Source organism: Balaenoptera acutorostrata, chromosome 18, assembly GCF_949987535.1.
Source record: "Balaenoptera acutorostrata chromosome 18, mBalAcu1.1, whole genome shotgun sequence".
Taxonomy (NCBI): Eukaryota; Metazoa; Chordata; class Mammalia; order Artiodactyla; family Balaenopteridae; genus Balaenoptera; species Balaenoptera acutorostrata.
This window is the reverse complement of record NC_080081.1, coordinates 13,043,381-13,064,796: the sequence shown is the minus strand read 5'-3', so window position 1 is coordinate 13,064,796 and position 21,416 is coordinate 13,043,381. Positions and strand designations below refer to the sequence as shown.

The following is a 21,416-nucleotide window of genomic DNA, read 5'->3' as shown; positions in this document are numbered from 1 at the left end:
TACCAGACTTTGAGGAAGGCTTGTATTTGGTAAGGATGGTAAGACACTGGAGCATGTTACCCTGGACTGAAGGAATGCTGTTGCTTTTGAAAACAGGAGGACTGAGCCACTTGCAAGAAGTTTCATACAGCGTGTGTGTGAAAGTGGAGCCCTTAGCCCAGCTCTGTGACTGCCCGTGCCTTGAGCTGTTCTGGCAAAGATAAAGTGGATTCTGTCCCCACTCAGGCTGCTTTTAGGTCGTTGAAACAGATGATAACTGGCTCACGTGGAGACTAAATTCCTGAACTTCAACTTTTGGAAATGAATGAATGAATGAATGAATGAATGAATTTCCTCTGAGGCCCGGATACACTCCTGACATCTGCCAGTCCATTCTGGCCCTCTGGTCCCTGAGGAAAGGTTGACTCTTTGTTGCTTAGAGAATAAATAAGCAAGGACTGCTCCAAGGTGTTTCCTGCCACCACGTGCTCCTTCCTTCCTGGATGTAGTAACCCAGTTGCCTGTGTTGGAAGGCTCAATGTCACATGTCCTTTTTTTTTTCCCACTGAGAAGCCATCAACAGCAGAAGTATCTTCACAAGTTAGAGGCTTGCTGGTGCTCCAGGTCATGAGACCTGGGTCACACACAAACAGGAGGAAAGAAGTGTGGTACAGAGTCCATTTGATCAACACACAGGGAGAAATAACAGAAAAGTGAAAAAGAAATTCAAAAACAGGGGTTGGAGTGCAAAGAGGAATTTATGATACTCTGGGATAGAAAAGTCTTAGTTTCAGCTCAGTCTATCTGCAAATCTTCAAATTCATTGTGAATCATTTTCAAAAGACTCATTCCCTCCATTCAGAATGTACTGATTAAAACCCAACTGTGTGCCTGTCCGCAGATGCTATAGAAAGCAAGCAAAACGAAGAGGATTGGTAGCTAGCAATTGCACTGAGGTGTTAAGACATACACGTGCATGCATATCTTGAAAATACACACACACACACACACACACACACATGCACGCACGCACGCACACAATGGAGAACCCTAACTGTAACTCTGTTTGGATTAAGGGCCCCAGGCACTTAACTGCTTAATCTAAGGCAGGAGGGAGGGAAAGGCCATTAGAGTTAAACCAATTGGGCCTGACTCCAACTGGAGTGGCTCCTGAGTTGAGAAGGGTGCCTGGATTTAGATAATTTCGAAGGAGAGCGGAACACATCCCATATCAAAGGCAACCATTTAAACAAAAGCCAATAGGAGGAAATGAGCTCTTATTGTGCACACACATGGGGCTCCACAGAAAGGAAATTGCCTGATTCAGGACGCTTCCGATGCCTGCTGAAGCGACAAGGAAAGGCCTGCGTTGCCACAACCTGGAGAAGGTGTCTTTCTCAACCCAGGGTTGGCTGCAGTGAAATGGGTAGGACTTTAGCAAAACCACCCACTTTGCTGGACCTCCAGAGACTTCGATTACAAAAAGTGTCCTTGGAAACCTAAAAGGCATTTTCTTACGCCCCTCCTTGTGCTTTGGGGTGTTTGGAGATAGGAAAAAGCAGGGAGCAGGCACATGGGTAGAGTTCCTTCATTCTTCAGGCTCCATCAGCCATCTGAGACATAGCCCGTGCCCTGCGGGGCCACCTCTCTACAGGGCCCTTGTTGGCTCCCTGCGGTGGGTCAGGCCAACCAGGATGAGGCCCCTTGATCAGCTCAGAGGGATTTTTACATCCACGCCCCTCAGTTAGACAATAGTAGCATCAACAGGCTTGCTTCCTGCCGTCTTCTACCCAAAATACAATCCTGACCATGAGCTTTTGATTTTGCAGGATACAGCCTGGTGCTCATCCCGGGCCCCGCAGGGAACATAGAAACGTAGAGGACGTTCCCAGTTCCCAAGGACTTTAAGGTCTGGAAGAGGATCATTCATTCCAGTAAACATAATAAGAAACAGGAATTTCCCTGGCCCCTGGAGCCCCTGGGGTGGGGCACCTAAGAGTTGTTTAAAAAGCATGGAATGAGCAGAACTTGTTATTTTTTTTTTCACCTTTGTGTTATTTGATTGACAGCTTGAGTACAGTTAAGCTTGGGTCTGTGGGGATGCTACTGTAAGTGGCATGTATTATGGAGTCATTTTCCACTGACGTCATCCTCTGAAGGGGTGCTGGTGGAAGGAGAAATGAGAGAAGACTAAGTCTTCTTAGTCTAAGACTAAGGGCTCCACACCCAACACACGGCCTGCCCCCCTCCCCCTGCCTGAGTGGATGCGCTCCTGTGGTGGAGTCTCCATCCGCTTCCGCCTCGACCCCCAGAGCTTAGGCGCAAGCTCAGAGTGTCACCACCCCGATCCTCCCCTCCTCCATCCTCCCCCACGTGACTGTCTGCAGCAGTGGCCAGTAGCAGGCGTGGACAGCGGAGGTAGGAGAGAAAGTTGATCACAAGACAGTGCTCCTTGGACACATCAAGTTTCACTGCAGCTTAGGTAAAATCGATTTTCAGTTCACTCTGGAGGATGGAAAATTAAGGCCCTTAAATTTTCTTAGGAACTGCTCTTGGATCATTTATTTATTTGGTCAGTCAATCTGTCAACAGAGCCTAGGTGAGTACCCAGACGCTGTTCTGGGTGCTGAGCTAGAAAGATGGGTTAGCCTGGCACCTGGGCTCAGTTGGCTCATGTTCAAGCCAGACTCAACAACAACAAGGTCAACTTCAAGGACATGAGAGGGGGGTCACAGTGGTCAGGGAGAGTGAGAGTGGCTCTCTGGGGCAATGCGGATGGGGGACAGGGTTGGGAATGACTTTCCAAGAAGGGACATTTGATCGGGGACCTTGTAGGATGCACCAAATGACAGCCAGCAAAGAAAGGGGAGAAGGCTGTCCCAATCTCCTAATTAGCATGCTCTTTCTAATTAGTGGCTTCTGAGGCTTATCAAGTCTCATCTATAAACTAAAACTAGTAGGCAGTTAGATTTTTTTTTTTTTTTTTTTGCCTCTTTCCTCCTACCCTTCAAGGGAAAAACACATGAATTAAGAGTTAATATGGCAGCAGATAGCATAATGTAGATGCACGGAAACAAGACTATTTTATTCAGCGTGGATAGGGCTAGATATTTAGCGAGATTTTTGTCCTCCAGCCTAGATCTTGTTTTGTTATCATTCATCAGAAACATCAGGGGAAAAGGGTCAAAGTAAAACTTCTCTGCAGATTCCTGCTTGTTCTCCCTACACCACCGTCTCCCACACCATCAAAAAGGCAAGAAAAGGAACCGCACCCTTCTTTTTGGCCACAGCGTGGACCGTCTCCTGCCCTCCCCGCTGGCTAAAAATGACGAAATAAAAAAAAAAAAAAATTCGTCTCACATGACATTGGATAATGGCGGTTTCAAAATTCCTCATAGTTTAAAGGCATTAGCATTACAGGGTTAGGTCATGGAAATGCTTGCAAAATTCCAATGTGATTCTTTAGTTGTGTTTAATTTATTTCAAATATTACCACATGCCCAAAGAAAAACCCGCACTCATGAAAATATTTGCAGTGAATTTGTTTGCTTGCGTTTCAAACATGTTGACTTTTTTTTAGCTGTCCTGAATAAACACAGGCTATAATTTTAAGAGCAACAAATTGAGAGATACAGAGAGAAAAAGAGGCCAGTACCCAATAATACTGCTGAGTAGATCATGATCAGAAAGGGAAACGTGTCCTCTGGTAAGGAAAATATGGAAACTAAATAGAGACAAGTCAACTTAAATTCAGGATGATCCCACCAACCATTGAAGTTCACTGAGAACCGTGAAACTTTGGCTTTTTCATGTATTAACAGCGCTTTTGTGCCTTTTGTTTTACAATGTAGACCAGCTGATAATGTGCCTTGTTCCTCATTGACTTTGCAATCTCATTCTTTGCCACAGATATAATGGCCTGTTTGTTTTGCCACTAATGCACACTGGCCAAAGAATCAGACATTTGTTTCACAGTGCTTGTTTTGAAGAAATCAGCTCTCGGTACATCTTTACACTGCTCATAAAAACAGAGGCTTATCTGGGTGAAAGACACCCCAGGTCTGCGCTGGGGTAGGCTTACATTTATCCACTACTATAGAAAATGAAATTGAAATATAATAAAACTTCATTTCAGTCTAATTATGGAAGAGCCTGAATTATAGACTATTCATAAAGATGTACCCTTTTATTCATTACAGCGACATACAGCAATGTGAACTGGCCAAGACTATTTTATCTCATAATGACTCTTAAGAAGCTCTTATTAATGAAGAGATAAGAATGATTTATAAGTAGTATTACAGGTATTTATATCTAAATGAATGGTAATGAAATGCCTGAGAAGTTTGGTCTCCTAAGTAGGGTAAATATTCCCATTAGAATTATGTTAAGACAGTTAATTTATTCAGCAAGCACACACCCTCTGCCCCCATTTTTCATAAGTAGTTCAAAGGTAACCTTTAGCCTAGTCTTGGGGTGGTTTCAACTCACAAGGGCACTCTAATCAGTTGGTGGTGGCTGCGTGCCTACAAACTTGTTTTGAGAAATTTTTGAGTGCAGATCCACAGGGGAAGAGCACGGGGATCCATTGGTCATGCCTGCTGGGGATGGGAAAGGTGGCCAGAAGGAACCTGAGTGACATCCATTTGCTAGCCTGGCGTAGGCCCTTCCAAAGTGCTAGAAAGTTGGAATTCTCACAACAGTCAGCTCCGGAATAGACCGCAAAACGGTAGTAGCTTCCATGCTGCAGGTGACACAGTTTCTGTGTGTCTACAAAATCCAGCCATCGAAGGTTCTTTCTGCAAGGGTGGTAGCCACTGAACTATCCTAACTCACTGAAACTCTACAAAAATTAAGTTGCATTTACTAAATGTAGCTCTGTAAAATGCATTTTTATTTTTACGAAGTTTGAGGAAACAGAATTATTCTGCAACTCTTCTTTCGCTCCTTTCTCCTGAATGTGATATTAGGGGTAGGGTGGGGAGCAGTTAACACAGGAATGAGCCCTTTGAAATGATATTCTGATATTTTGTTATAGTTTAATTTGTAGTCATTACTCTTGCAGTTTTTGAAAGAAAGTGAACAAGTGCTTATTTCCCTCCACTAAAACAAATCGGAAACTCAGGGCCGGGTCCACAGCGCAGCACAATTTTCTTTCGTTTCTAGGTTAAGTAACATCATGAATAGAACAGAGGCAAGGAACTAACTCTTTTAAAGCTCCTGCTATGTTCTAGGCACTTTGACAATTACTTTCAAAATGTTAACATTTTTTTTCTAATTTAATGTTCCTCACTGCCCTGAGAGCTTCATAATACTGCCTCATTTTATAGATAAGAAAAGTGAGGTTTAGAACATTTAGACTGTTAGTTCAAAGTGCAGCTTAAATTGGAGCCAGCCTCTAAAGCTGGCCGAAATTTCTGTTTGGCGTTCAGAATCTAAACATAACCACCCATCCTAACTTTTAAACAGGACTTTAGCAGTGATGTTTTAATGTGTTGACTAATAAGAGTTTTATAACTTTAGCATTTTGAGAGCCCTCAGTAAATGCTGGTTACTATTATTTCTCTCTCCATATACATACACATATTCATATATATACATCTATATTTGTGGGCTAATGCCCTATTGAACTTCAAATGTTTATCGCAAACCACTTTGCCTTTTTATTTCAAAAAGAAAACGTGAATGCCTCTTTGTGTTAGAAAATTATCTAAACCTAGAAAGGGGAAATTTTTATAGGAGGATAAAGAATGTAAAGAATACAATAAAATCAGCAGTGTGTGTAAGGAACTAGAATATCATCCTGACATTTTATACAGTATGTAAATTGCAGTCCTAATCCAGAAGAAGTCTGCTGTTAGTTAAGCACTGTGAATAAACTCCTGTTTCTAAAATTCACTGCCTCTGTCTTTTGGTGGGAGGGGGCAGCGGCTTTGGTGGTAGGGAGAGAGGCTTTTTTTTTTTTTCCTCTGAGAAGGCTTTTTATTAATTTCTTTTGCTGAATTTTTGACCCTGTAAAGAAAAAGAGAGCTATTGTACCGAACCACACCACAGGACAGGCTCCCCCAGACGGGATTTTTCCTTCCTGCTGAAGGACACAGATATCAACTTTATGAGCTGGTTACCGTCAGCTTTATCGCAAAGCCAGTAGATTTTCTTAATATACTTATTGCTGTTCTGTAAATAGCACAGGAGCAATCATGAATCTGAATCACTTAGGGGGGCACAATGAGATTGCTACCGGTAATCTGGGGAAGAAAGTGTTGAGTAGCCTAAATAATGAAACTAGTAATTGGAAATCTTCCTTATTGTGCAGGCTGACAATCTCCAGACCAACACTTTGAGTACCTATTGTCCACATCTGAAATTTAATGAGATAGTGCATGCTGGAAGCACTTTATTCACTGTATAAAATTCTGTGTAAATGACAGCTGATGATATTAATGAGAATAATTATATTGACGCTTTTAACGAAGACATGAAGAGAGCTCTAAGATTGCCCACTATGTTTCTTCAAAAAGAGGATTCATTAAAGACTGCAGTCTGCTTTACTCGTTTCTTTATGTTCAACAATATTAGGAGGAACAGGCACCTGAATCCTGGCTACATGTTAATAATACAAAAGCCCTCAGAAGACAGGCTGAGATTTTTTTTTCTTTAAAATGGTATGCTGCCTTGATTTTTAAAATTCGAAATTGTCTTTTTTTTTTTTTTTTTTTAAGGATTTTCTTATTTATTTATTTATTTATTTATTTATTTATTTATTTATTTATTTTTGGCTGTGTTGGGTCTTCGGTTCGTGCGAGGGCTTTCTCCAGTTGCGGCAAGCGGGGGCCACTCTTCATCGCGGTGCGGGGACCGCTCTTCATCGCGGTGCGGGGACCGCTCTTCATCGCGGTGCGCGGGCCTTTCTCTATCGCGGCCCCTCCCGTCGCGGGGCACAGGCTCCAGACGCGCAGGCTCAGCAATTGTGGCTCACGGGCCCAGCTGCTCCGTGGCATGTGGGATCTTCCCAGACCAGGGCTCGAACCCGTGTCCCCTGCATTAGCAGGCAGATTCTCAACCACTGCGCCACCAGGGAAGCCCCGAAATTGTCTTTTGATTGAGTTGTCTTTTGAAAGAGGGACAAGAGAAGAGATACGTTCTAAGGTCTAGGACAGAAAACCACTAGCTTTTCATTCTAGAAAAACGTGACTATGGTTCTTCTCAGAGCTCTCGGGGAAGGCGTCATCTCTCTCATATCTGTTCCTCTTGTTGATCGGTTGAAGTTAATCAATCTGGGATACTCATCTGTGGATTCAAATGTAAAATGTCGTGGTTTCTGAGGCAGTGGTGTTGCTTATATGAAAACTGTTTAGAACTCTAGATGATTTCTTTAGTTCATTCATTAGTCAGATAGCTTTTAAAAAAGCCAATGTCACTTACCCTATATTTTAATCACATTTTGATTCAGTTGCATTATTTTTATTTTAAATAGTTTATAAGCAGTTAATATTTGGATCTGCTGACCAATTGCTCTACTTGTAACTTTTACCCTAAAATCTAGGTGTACCCATATCTAGAACACATTTAGTTTGAATCAAAGCATATATAGCAAATGCTGCATCACACTTTCTCAACTTAAAATATTTTATCATCAGACAGTCTCATTCTAGTTTAATGTTTTTATGTGGCACTAGAAACGATGTTTCTCGGCAAATATTCCTTCCCATATTTATTACTGCTGGATTTAACGTGTAATTATTTATTCTTTGCAGAACAATTTACTCTTCATAATATTTCATAGTCATGTTTGAGGCTCTTGTACATGGTTGAATAGCTTAGTTGATTAAAGCATGAGACAGTGATTATGGGTCCCCCGTAGCACAGACTCATACTTCATTCCAAACCTTAGACAACCCTTCTAAAAATATGTGCTATGAGTTCCCAAAGAGACCAAACCATAGCCTAATATCTTTAACCATTTAAAACACAAAAGGAAACCCTATGTTCATTATTGCCGTTAAGAATAATCAAATTCAGCTACCTTTCTTTTTTTCTTAGAATCCCCTCTCTTTTTTTCTAAAATCTTATAAAATCAAAGGAGGTGATGAGAAGGTGGAGCCATAGCCTAAATGTAATGTTAAAACTGTCTCATTTGGTGCCTTAATGGTTAATTTTGCATTAGTTATGGCTTATTATTAGAAGTAATAACAAGCAGTTATAATTTAACATTTTTATTCCAAGTTCTGTGAAAAGTGTTATGCAAATTTTACTATTATTAGAAAGCTACAATTTGCAAGCCACTGTCACTCTGTTCATTCTTTCATTTAATCTCTTTTCTTAAAAGTTGGCCAGCCTCCTCCACCATGACCCACTCACTGTGAGTTTGAATTATTCAAATTAACCTCAAGTTGTTTAAATATTAAACCGTATTTTACTTTGTGACTTATTTTTCAGTAACACTTATTATAATTTCTGCTGAGCAACTTGGACGACAGGCTATGACATATGATATGCTTATTATCTCATCTAACTGGGCAAAGTTCACAATCATGAAAATATGTCTAGACTTAGCAAAATAATGCGATTTCCCTATCTTGCTACTATCTTGCATTTGAGGCTATTCAGGCTGGAAAGTGTATCCACACTTTCTAAATGATTGTCCGTAGATCTTGGTAACATTTGACCTATTGTTCACTTTTAAATGAGGGAGTGACATGTTTGCAAGCATAAAAGCCCAGGGGGCATTTTTAGAATTTTTGTCTCAGAATGTTTTTTGTTTTGTTTTCTGATAATAAAATATTTGCTTCCTAAAGAAGAAAATATAAAATATTTATATCACACGATTAAGTGTTTGGACCTGACATTCTACATTGTTAGAAAACATGTTTTTTTTTAAGAGCTGCTTAATGTCCAATAATATGAAGGTACCATAATTTATTTAGCATTTTCCGTCACTTAACATTTACATTGGTTCTAATTGTTTGTTTTCATAAATCATGCTGTGATTAACATCCTGATACATAAATATTTAATCCCAGTGCCTGATTTTGTTCCTTTAGGGTATATCCCTTAAAGTGGTATTCCTGGGAACTGCTGTAGCTTTTGATCCCTTGCATATTTGAGAATATTTTTCACTTTCATGCAGGAAATATAATATGATTGAGTATATTACTTGGAATAATAAATTTCTCCCTCAAAATTCAACAGAGATGTTTCTACTGACTTTTAGTGTTTTGTACTGCAAAGGAGAAGTCAGAAGCCAGTCAGTTCATTTGTAGGTAACTCTTTTCTGAGCAGAAAGGGTAATAATTTTAGAAATCTTCCTTTATCTTCACAATTGCCAGGATGTTCACAGACTTTTCACTGCTTTGCCTAGGACACTGAATTCTCTTTGGATTTTCTTTCTCAGTTCCTTTTTGAACCTCCCAAGACTTTCTTACCTATATCTTTTAATTATTGCTTCTATTTTGTTTCCCTCCCTCCCTCTCTCTCTCCCACCCCCCCACCCCGCCCCAACCAGGGGCATTAATAATTCTTAAGCTGGATCTTTGTTTTCTGACCTCCATATCTGTCACTAGCTCTCTGATCATTTTAATCTTTTTCCTTTTTCTCTACGTTGTGTAAATGTGTCTCGTGTATTCTCCACCTCGTTGATTACATTTTGTACACCGACAGTGCTCTGTACTGCATAAAATTAAGATTTGTACTCTGCTATTGAAATGTTGGTTTACTCAGATTCCTTTCTTACGTCAACCAACTACCATTTTTATTTCTGGATATCTCTCAGTCCCTTTCCAATTCAGTCTGTTGTCTTTTCTTCTCATCTTTCCTTTCCTATTTCGTAAGTCCATGAAGAGAGGATGAGCTTTACTGAACTTTACTGAAAACACAGAGTAAGATGCTGTTTTAATATTTACCACTTTTTTATGGTAAATCTCGAGTGCTCCATCTTGATCCTCTTTTTAGTTTGCAGAATCTTTCCTTTGGTCTCATATTGGATCTGTGTTGCCTATCTAGATTTTTGCTTTTTTTTTTTTTTTTTTTTAATTCATTTATTCATCTTGAATGAAAAGAAGTCTGTCCAGGCTTGGTTCTTTGTATTCAAACAGGGCAGAGGAGTCTTTGTATAGTTCCTCGCTTGCCACCTGACTGTAGATAGACTCTCTCGTCAAATATTAAGTAGAAAATTCCTTGATGTCAATTTGGTAGAGTTCAGTGGTGGCACAGCTTCAGTATAGGGTAGAGAGAGTTGTGGCCAGGGGGTGCCCGCCAGGGATATGCCACCTCTGCTCAGTTTCTTGTCATAGGGGTTACTTCTCTCTACCCAACTTTTCCGTTGCTCAGCCTGTATGACAAGTATCCAACTCAGCCAAGCCCCACTGCTGTTGCTATTTCTACTGCACAAAGGAGACAAATCAGTGAACTGTTGTTTTTTGGTTTAATATAGGTCCTGGGCATAATTTGGGGTTTTTCAGTATAACTAGTAGTAGCACAGGCTTCAAAACATGTGGCTGATACACTTTCCTTATTTCTAACTCTGCTTAAAGTGTTTTTTTTTTTCCATATTTTTTAAATCAAACTTTAGTCATTTCACTGGGGATTTTGCAGGGGAAGTTAGATAGCTACTTGCAGTCAAGCTGACACTGAACTAAGAAGTCACAAGCTTTGAGTGATGGCCTATTAAAGCCGTAAAAGATCGACCTTTTTGTTGTTCTTCTTTGTTTTCTTTGTATATGTTGTTGTTTTTTTTTTTTATTCTTAGAAAGACATGCATGCCTGTTCTTGATGAAAGATTCAGCTATATTTTCTTTTGCCTTTTTGTCTTTTATCTTTTTTAATCAAATCAACATGGAATTTATTTTGATGGACAGTACAAGTTGAGTTTACAAATTAATTTTTTTCTTGTTTTTTCAATTTTTCTAAACGAGTCTTATTCAATATGAATAAGGCATCTTTTCCCATGTGTATACTTACTATCTTGGATCCTAAGTTCTTAGGTATACTGGGATCTCTTTCAAGATACTTTTAGTCAATTTCATTGATTTATCTATCTATTTCTTCATCAGTAACAAACTCTTTTGATTGTTTTAGATTAATAGTGTATGTATCCATCTACTAAGGCCAATTCTATATATTATGATTCTTATTCAGAAATTTCTGTTATGCCCTCATCTATTTCTTCTTCAAATTTCAAAATCATTTTCAAGTTCTTTCTCATACTCATAATGACCTCTTCCAGCAACAAAAAATCCTTTTAATATTTTATTAAAATTGTGTTGAATCTGTAATTTTGTAAGAACTAATATTTTTAAATGATAAGAATACTAATCTAGAAATATCTCTCAATTTTATTCAAATATTACTTTACATTTCCAGGTAAAGTTTGTTAATTTTTATGTCTGTCTAAAACATTTTCAGTTAGCATTACTTCCAGGTGTTTTATGTTTTATGTAGCTATTATAAATGATATATTTTTCTATTATATATTCTACCTGATTATCGCTATGCTATAGAACAAGAAAACTATTGGTTCCATTTAACTCTATTTAGTTGTCTCATTTCTGGCAGTTTAACAGAACTCACTTTTTCCTTGTGAGAAGTAAATTTAATTCTCTTGAATTTTCTGGGTATGTAGTCGTATCATCTGAAGATGATAACATTTTCTCCTCTTTTCCAATCGTTATGCCATGTATTCCTGTTACATATTAATGTATCGGCTGCACCGTTTCTTGACTTTCTGAAAATTATGGATAGCTCATCTTCTGAAAATTCTCAAAAACAAATAGTTCGTGACAGAGGTTTCTCTTTATTTTATATCCTGCTATGAATGCAAGCTTCCCGAGAGAATTTTCAACTGATAATACAACCAGCAGTAGAAATGGCATCTCGCTGACTGAAATCCAAGACCCTTACGCATCTCATAAACATTAGTTTTATGATATTAAAAAAAAAATTCAGGCTAGTACATTTAGATTGACTGCACAAAAGTTTCCTGCTTTATAGAAAATATAACTGATATATACATTTAAAATAAGGAGAACCAAAAATTTTTGTTTTGTTATGTCCCATTCATTCATTCCTCCACCCATCCATCCATTTATCTACTCAACAAATGTTCACTGAACCCTGTGCTTAAAGCAAAGACATGAAAGTCTCATCCCAACCCTAGAGAGTCTCAGCCTAGAATTATTAGGAATGTATAGTTCTGTTCATGTAAGTGTACCCCCAAAAGTACATGACTTGATTAAATGATGTCAAGTGGAAATGTATATAGTTATTAAGTTCTTATTACATTCTAATGATATGCTTATGAGTTAAAACTTCCTCCTTTGAGATAGAAACACCTGTGACACGTGAGTAAAAGCAAACATCACTTGTGGATCTTGTTCATTCGTTACCAGAGGCCTCTTTCCCCCTCTCCATTTTCTTGTATCCTCATCAAGGTCTGTCAGTCGGGAAAAGACTGGCGCTTTATGAGTAAATGCAAGGAAATTAAATGTGTTCCAAGTCTACCGATTTTCACACTCATTAAAAAAAAAAAAATCCTTTAGCTAATCCTCCCTTTAAGAAATAATGATACACAAAAATTTTCTTTTTATAGTAACATCATACTTATTATACTTATTACAGACATTATCATATAGTGTTCTTTGGAAGTTTACATTCTAGAAAATGTGCTACCTATTTTCTTAGGAGTTTTCCAATACAGTGTTTTCAAGCGTATAGAATTTTGGCTGATAAATGTTGCTGAGTAAGAATCATTTAGATATTTAGATTAAAATATTAGCACATGAAATCATTTCCAAATTTGTTAATATTTATGATTTCCTTTTGAAAAACAAACCACAATTCACACTTAGAAATCTACCAGAAATCAATTCCATTTGTGAAGCATGATGGGGGAGTTTGCTACATTATGATTGAGAAGGAAGACACTTAGCAATTACCAAGGAGTAAGTAGCTCGTGAAAATTTTGGTTGTAAAAGTTTAAATGAAAAGAAAAACTAATATTATTAACAACTAACACTCCTACTCTAACTTATTGCCACCATAGCCTCTGAAAAACATTGGCCTCTATTTTGAAAATATTTTTTTCAGTCTAAACACTTGATTTGAACTTGCCTTTTGACTTCTTTTGACTTTTTTTTTTCCCCCAAGGAGGAAATTGTTTTCCTTTTCCCTTTCTTTTCTCTTTTTTTTAAAAAAAATGTATTTATTTATTTTTGGCTGTGTTGGGTCTTTGTTTCTCTGAGAGGGGGCTTTCTCCAGTTGCGGAGAGCGGGGGCCACTCTTCATCGCGGTGCGCGGGCCTCTCACTGTCGCTACCTCTCCAGTTGCGGGGCACAGGCTCCGGACGCACAGCCTCAGTAGTTGTGGCTCATGGGCCTAGCCGCTTCGCGGCATGTGGGATCTTCCCGGACCAGGGCATGAACCCGTGTCCCCTGCATTGGCAGGCGGACGCCCAACCACTGTGCCACCAGGGAAGCCCTGACTTCTTTTGACTATAAACCTAGTCTTCCTTCCTCTAATATTTGATTCTTATACATGTAGGCATATAAAATGATCTGCAATTCCAGATCTGCTTTTTAATTAGCAAATCATCCTTGGTCATAGTGCAAATCATTAAGAAAATAATTAATTGGACGGATTTCTTAAAACAAGATTGACTCTTGTGCAATGTGAGCAAATACAACTGAAATGCAATGGACACCACTTTTCAGCGACATGAACAGCCCAGGTGCTTTTGGCTGACCCTGAGGCTGTAGTAAATTAATTGGTATATTAGATTTCCCAGCCCCAAAGGTAGCACTAAGTCCAGAGTACAACCCCATGCTCATTTTAGGCAAGCGAATGGCCGGAAGAAGCATTATTTTCTTTGAGGAGGGTTAGTGATTCAGATGAAATCTTTAGCTATAATGAACTTTGTGTTTCTGCTGCAGGTAACAAACCAAACCCCACTAGATCACAGGTATCTCTCTAAAGATCACTACTAGGCGAGAAACACAATCTCGAGATGTAAAAGGTAGAAGTGGCCCTGGAGACCCTGTCGTTCAGTATTTCTCAAGTTTTTCCACTGAGGCATCCTGATAGCAGAGGAGAGAGGAGTTGGTCTCCTGAAGCTTAGAAGGGCTGATGGACCAGGTCCCCTTAACTTATCTAAAGTCTTCTAAATCTTGCCTTCTATCTGCTATAGATGTCTGCTCTAGTATAAAAAAATTTAAAATTACATATTCCTTTTACCCTAAAACTTTGTAAGTAAAACTGATGCTTCCATAAACTACGCTATATGTTTACCTTTGGCCCTGTAGCTGCTCACATCCGAGTTGGAAAACCACTGCTTGGTCCTTTTTTTTTATGACTGAATAAACTCAGGCCTGCAGAGGGATTGTGACTCACCCCAAATCTCCTGGCAAGCGTGTCACTGTGCAAAAACTAACAGCTCTTCTGACTCCCAGCCCTCCGCATTTTCTGACAATCAGGCAATTAGGCTGTCCCCAAGGGCAGTCAAGTACATTTCAGAGGGTCTTTACCTTTTATACTTTTCCACTTTGGAAAAAGAAATACTGGTTGCCCTTTCCTTCTGGAAACTTCCTGGAACCTGCTGAGTTAACTGTGCTTTTGGTGGGGAATGAGGAGAGCTGAGCCAGTTACCCACAACGTGTCCATAATCTACCCACGGCCTTGTGCATTCAAACACTCCATCTTCTTTCTGCTCTTGGCGACCAGAGCGCTGCTGTTTCTGAAGGCCACACCCTTGAGCAGCCTAAAGCGTCAGCTTAAGACAGATATGAGTGAACCCTTAAAACTGCTGCCTTGGGGACAGGGATCTTTTTTTTTTAAATAAATTTATTTATTTATTTATTTATTTTTGGCTGTGTCGGGTCTTCGTTTCTGCACGCGGGCTTTCTCTAGTTGCGGCGAGCGGGGGGTCACTCTTCATCGCGGTGCGCGGGCCTCTCACTATCGCGGCCTCTCTTGTTGCGGGGCACAGGCTCCAGACGCGCAGGCTCAGTAGTTGTGGCACGCGGGCTCTAGAGTGCAGGCTCAGTAGTTGTGGCTCACGGGCCCAGTTGCTCCGCGGCATGTGGGATCCTCCCAGACCAGGGCTCGAACCCGTGTCCCCTGCATTGGCAGGCGGATTCTCAACCACTGCGCCACCAGGGAAGCCCCCGGGGACAGGGATCTTTATTATCAGTTTTCTTTGAACATATCAGAACCATCACTTGCGAAGCTGGATGAGACCTGGGAATACCTGTTAGCAGAGGTGACGGGGAGTTGGTTATAGTGTCGGGCCCGGTGAAGCGCGCGGAGTCAGGCCTAATAAATGTTGGCTGCTGAGTCATTCTTCCTGGGAAAAGCGATGCAAACAAGATCATCTCTGCCAAGGGCTGCAGGGTTATCACTGGCCTTCACCAAGATTTCCACCGTCAGTTGCCATCTTCCTGCCATGGCTCCGGAAGGACCCCAGGGATGAAATCTTCACACTAGTGTTCTGTGTTAAGTCTTCCAATGCTTTCATAGACAGTTGATCAGTAGAGTCATAGAAACAACCTGCTATTGATGGGGCAGAGGAACTCTCAAGTTTAAAGGCTGGCTCAAGGGCACATGGTTTTGTAAGCTGCATCTCTTGACTCTCAGAAGCCTGGATTTGTAAAATCATTTAAAAAAAAAAAAAAGAAGCCTGGATTTAAGTCAACCATCCATGTCTCATTTAGATGCACACTTCTGTTAAATTCTAAGAAAGTCATTCTGATTGCTGCCAAGAAGACCCATTCCAATAAGCAAAACATCATTTACATCTACACATAAAGTTTTATTGGCATCATAAAAATTATTTCCAAGTTCATCCCTGTTAAAAAGAGACTGCATTAGGAAAATCATACTTTAAATGTAAAAGCATTACTTCATGGACAAGTTGCTTTTTCATACATAGTGTTAATGACCAAAAAAAAAAAAAAAAAAAAGATTTCAGGTACTGGAATAGGCAAAGAGCATATGTGGGTAACCATGGGATGATCTGCATACCAGAGAAGGTGTTTTTCAGACTCTACGTTTTTTCCTCTCTCTCATTTTATCTTGTCAGATTTGGTTTGATTCAAAGCTGTTGGTTCTCTTAGAGAAGGAGGACAGACCAGTTTCAGGAATAAGCAGCATTAGAAGAGCAATTGAAGTATGCACATGGGAACGCAGGTGATAAAATCATTTTGAAAAATAATGAACAGGTAACTTGAGAGCGTGTCATGAGGGTGGTATGACAGGTTATACCAGGTTATTAGTTTTCTGACTCAGCAGTACGCCTCTCAAAAAACTCTTAAAGGAAAATGGATGTTTTTGAAAGAAATGCAGTTGGCAGAGGAGAACTAAGGAGCTGAGTGAGTCCACAGGTCGGTAGACCCGGGAAAGCAACACTACTTACATTTAAATAAGAATTGTGTGTTTGAAAAAAATGTGCAAAATATGTAGTTAAGAGAGCAGTGTTTTGTACATTAAAATAGATGTCTGTGGATCTTTTGGTTCATCTACAAAATACCAAAGCACCCACCCTCTATGTTGTTTTTCGTTTGTTTGTTGAAATAGCTGAGTGACCTCCATGGGTGTGGTCATCAGGTTTTACATTTTGCTCCTCCATGCACAGGAATGCGGGAGAGCCTGAGCCCTTCCTCAGTCTCCCCTTCCATAAAATGGGAAGAAACACGTTTGCCACCTCAGAAGTTGCTCGTGACCAGGAGCGGTTCAGCCCGTGACTATTTTTCCTTTTCTCATTTCCCCGTTGCACGCCTCAAAGTGGTGGCCCGCTGTTGCCATGGTGACACAGCACAGGGTGACGTCGCTTAGAAATAATGACAACTGGCAACAGCGGGGAAGCAGAGCCAGAGTGGTGATTAGCCTCGGAGGAGCGCCCTGTCTGGGCGGAGAGGCAACAAAAGAAGGAAGGAACAGGAGGGCGAGCTTGATTTAACAAATCGTGAGCCGATGCTACCTGCCTCCAGCAATTAGGAATCACGGGACCTGGTAACGCCCCGTGTCAGAGTGCCGTACATTTTTACAGAATATCCCTTTGGTTGCCAGGTTTGTCCTTCTTTATTACTCAGAGCTCCCGGTTTAAGTGCAGTAAATATTTGTTGTTGATCTCGATTCTAGCTCCATCTCCTGAAAGATAAGAGGAACTGTTGACACACCATCTTTGTAGCCTGCTTTGTACTTGCGACTTGAGTCGTGCCTTGTCAATGGCGATTTTTAAAAGTGTGGCAGGAAGTTGATTTTTTTTTTTTTAACTTCTAGGGTCAGTGAAATGACAACAAAACTAAAATCCTCTTTTAAGAGATTGACCTCTCCCTGATCCTGAATTCCTGGGCTCTGTTTTTCTGCTGAAGTCAAATGGTGCTCTGTCGGGAAATTTTTATTTGGTTAAATATTAATGAAATACCATCACCTGCATGCCTGACCCTGCTGGTATCTTTCCCACAGTGTTCAAACAAACAAGTCGCACTCTGCATCCTTCTGGGGTCTTCTGAACCCTGGGAGCATCCAATCCACATACCCCATATCTGGTTCTGTGACAGAATGATTGTGTTCCCCATAGTTAGTGGGGTGGGGTTGGATGTGAAAAGAAAATGGAAAGCTGGAAGGTTCTTCCCAGCAGAACCTCTCTGCGATGTATTCAACACCAGCTCACAAATCTCGAGAAGAATGGGACCTAGCAATGGCCGTTGGCTCAGGGGACCAGGGCGGAGGAAAACCACTCTCTCTGGTTTGCCTTCAGAGATACGTTAACCCCCCAGGGTACCCTGTGTTGAGGGTCCGTGTGGCTCACAAACTGTGCCTTAACTTGCTGGAGAATAGCACGGCTGGGGCAGGGCCTCTTGGAGCCCAGTCTTATCAAGAAACAAATTCATGTCCACTTTTAGCAACCTGTTTTGGCTGACAGCCTTCAGGAGCCAGTATTGCTTCCATTCAGAAAATTCAAGAGCCTCCTGGAGGTCTGAGAGCAGAGCAGCTCCCACCGCCACACCGTGAAGCAGGGCTGGGGGGTGGCTGAGCTCTTGGTGCACAGTAGCGTTCTGTGTGCTGTTCTTTTCTCAGAAGAGAAAATGTAAAGAAGAACAATTAAACCTCTGGGGCCCCAAGACCTAGATCTGTGTCCTTTTTGCAGCCTGGGGCTGAAGTATTCAATAGCTGCTCCTTGCCGGGTGCTGAGTACAGAGCCTGCCACCTCTCCACCCCGCCTGGACGCCCCCTTGGATCTGAACTCTGGAGCAGGAACACAACGAGCTCCCCAAAGGCTCCCCCCAAACCCCCGCACTGATGTTCCTGTTAGATCCCCCGGCTCGAACAGCCGGCTAACAAATCTAGGCCAAACCCAGCCGAGCTGATAAGATTTCCAGAAGAGTTCCTAAAAATACACTTCTCCTTAAACCAGCCTTGCCAATCACTGCACAATCACAGAACTTGAAGGACAGAAGTGGCCTTAGAAATTGTTGCACCCTCTCCATTTTTAAAGCTAAGAAATCAGAGTCCCAGAGAGCTAACCGCAAGAACAATGGTTGAGGAATATTACAAATCACATCATGAAGATGGAACAAAGCAAACCATAAAGGCAGTACAAACTAGGAGCTGTGTAGTATATTCTTTCACTTATTTGTGCATTCAGCCACTCACTCATTCAGCAAATATTTATTGTGTGCTTACCATGTCCTAAAGTTTTGGTGTTGCACTAGATGTCAGGGATACAGACAGACCCTGCCCTCACGGACATCACACTGTGGTTGGGGGAGAACATGAACAGATAAGTAGGTAAATATGTGAGTGTAAAATAATGATCAGGACTTCGGAGGGAAGTAAAGCAGAGTGAGCTGGAGTGAGGAGGTAGGACTGAAACAATATCACATCAGGAATGGCCTACCCCAGGCTAATATCTGAACATCTGGGAGAGGCACATTCTCAGCAGGGGAAGAGCAGGTCAAAGCCCCAGGCAGGCCCATGTTTGACCGCTCAAAGCCCAGCCAAAGGCAAGGGTGGCTGAGGGGGAGTGGACAAGGGGAGAGGAGGTCAGCGAAGGTGTGGGCAGATCCGGGAGGTCAGTACGGGCTATCGCAAGGTTCTTGGCTTTCACACGCAGGAGGTGGGGAGCCACTGGAGGCGTCTGAGCAGAGAAGTGATGTGATCTGATTACGTTTGCAAGGGATTCGTCAGAATAATATGAGATGGGCCTGCAGGAGGCAAGGGTTAGGAGGTTACTGCATTAACTTACAGGAGAGATAATGGTGTAGTTGAAGTTGCCCGCAGGGGAGGTGGAGAGAAGGGCCTGGGTTCTGGATCTACTAGAAAGGTAGGGCCAGTGGAACTTCCTAATGGATGGGAGGTGGGCTATCAGAGAGAGGGAGGGAGGGAGGGAGAGAAGGAGGAAGGGAGAGAGAGAGAAGGGATACACATTTGGGCGTCATCACTATCCAGTGGGCTTAAAGCTCTAAACTGGAGGAGAGAATGGTGAAGCAGAGGCCTGGTGGATTTTGCAGCCAAACTGCCTGTGTTCTAGCCCTTTCCTCACCGCCACCATTCACCATCCACAGATATGCCAGCCTCCTCCTCCTCCTCCAAGTAACACTGGCCACGAGGCATAAAGTCTTTGAATGCTCTCATCGTTATTACCTTTCACCTGAAAACCATTATCTCAAATGCTTCTCCATAAATATTTGTTTTAAGTCGGTCCCTGGGTCTTATCTCGCTGTTCACCCCCAGGTTAGTGCTGTCAACCAGGGAAGCTATCAGCTGCCTCTGCCCACCGGGCTCTTGCAACACCTGCCTCTTTCTTCGTGACACGTGCGCACTTCCTATGTCACCTCCTGCAGCTATTCACTCGCACCCAAGGGAAGCCACTGGCTCGTCACTCACTCGCGGATCACATGTGATCATTATGTGCTGAGCCCACGACTGATCCAGACCCTCGTGGTTGGGGATTCCAGCCGTGCGCACTTCTGACATCACTCACGCCCGCGTGTGCGCGCACGCGCACACACACACACACACCCCCAGATACTTCATGATGCGCTCAGACACAGTCACAGGATAACAGATAGAATTTCCGCAAGGAGAGAAGTACGGCCCTTTCACCCACCTCCTCGGCTTCAGCCACCTCTGCATGTCCTCTTGTTAGAATTCCACCCTTTGTGCTGCTTTAAATTGTCCCACCTCCGAGGCCTGGACCTTTGAATTCGGTAGCATCCTTTCTCTGCCCCTGCTCTCAGGTTGCCGAGGATAGATGGAGAAATCATTCATTTCAGAAGAGGTTCACGCTGTCCCACTGAGGTGGTGCCTCCCGGGCCGCTTGACACGCCTCGGCTTTCTCTCCCTTCCCGTGGGGAGCGTCCCAGGTCCCGCCTCAGCCTGTCTCACCAGGTAGATCATCTCCTCCCCGGCTGAGACATAGGGGCCACAAGAGCTGCCCCATTCTTCCTGCCTGCCCTCCAACGGGAAACCGGGCTGTCGCCCTCGCTCCCCTCCTTCTGTCGGCCCGCGTCTCAGAGCCTCCCGTGGAGCTAATGCCCTCGTCCCTCCCCTACCTTTGGTGCCTCCTCTGGCCCACACCCCCATCCTGGCACTTTCCCACGTTCCTGTTGTGTTTCTCTCCTTCCACTCCGAAGAGAAAGGAAAGGAGGGAGAGTGATGGAGAAGCAGGTTCTCGCCACTCTCCTGGGTCTCTTACAGTTCTGTGCGCAAACCTCGGGTTCACAAAGGTCACTTCCCCAGGAGCGCACAGGTGATCAGGGGCCATGTGCCTGCAGAGCGCAGGGGCTTCAAAACTCTCCTGGCTGCTCCGTGGTGTCCTTGCGACCCCAGATACTCCAGGGAGCTCCCCCCTCCCCCTGTGCAAGTGCCACAGAAACTGCCACCTGAAAGTCAGCCGTGACCTCCTTGTTATGGCGTCTAGCCACCACCAGTTGTCCACATGCCCTCGATCTTGTGGCACTGAACATTTTTGGCTGCTCGGTCCTCCTTGAAACTCTGAATCTCTCTCCCAGCACCCTGGATGCAGCGCTATTCAGAGGCTCTTTTGTCTCTCATTATTCTTTTCCTGTGGTGTCACCTGCTCCTCTTCTTTCTGTCACCTCTAAATAACTGAACAATGTGTCCATGACCCTGTCCAACTCTTTCTTTTTTTCTCTCCTAGATATACACACAGATGTAAATATTGATATGTTTCTCTCTCTCTCCCATTTTAGCCATTCTGTGGTTTTAGTTATCATTTCTATGAACATTAATTCCAACTATGTATCCATGACCACGACCTCTATGTCCTGTTGCCAATTTGCCTCCACTCCCAACATCCTTCCTCCTGGGCAAAGCATCAGTGTTCTTCTGCCCACACAGGACCTACATTTTGAAGTCCTCTTTGACAAATCTCTTTCCTGTGCTCCTCACTCCCAATCCCCCCAATTTATCTTTTTCTGATG

At 42.3% G+C, this 21,416-nt stretch overlaps 1 protein-coding gene across 9 annotated transcripts in view; it reads left to right on the top strand.

The window, feature by feature from the left end:
- The window catches only part of MBNL2 (muscleblind like splicing regulator 2), a 159,951-nt gene that overhangs the window by 18,572 nt on the left and 119,963 nt on the right, over positions 1 to 21,416 (top strand). Inside the window, exon 2 of one of the 9 annotated variants that reach the window (XM_028162512.2) lies at positions 16,049 to 16,155. The exons of 7 other annotated variants lie outside the window; for them this stretch is intronic. The gene's annotated coding sequence lies outside the window, so the exon portion shown is untranslated. One more of the 9 variants, XM_057532669.1, reaches the window with a different exon arrangement.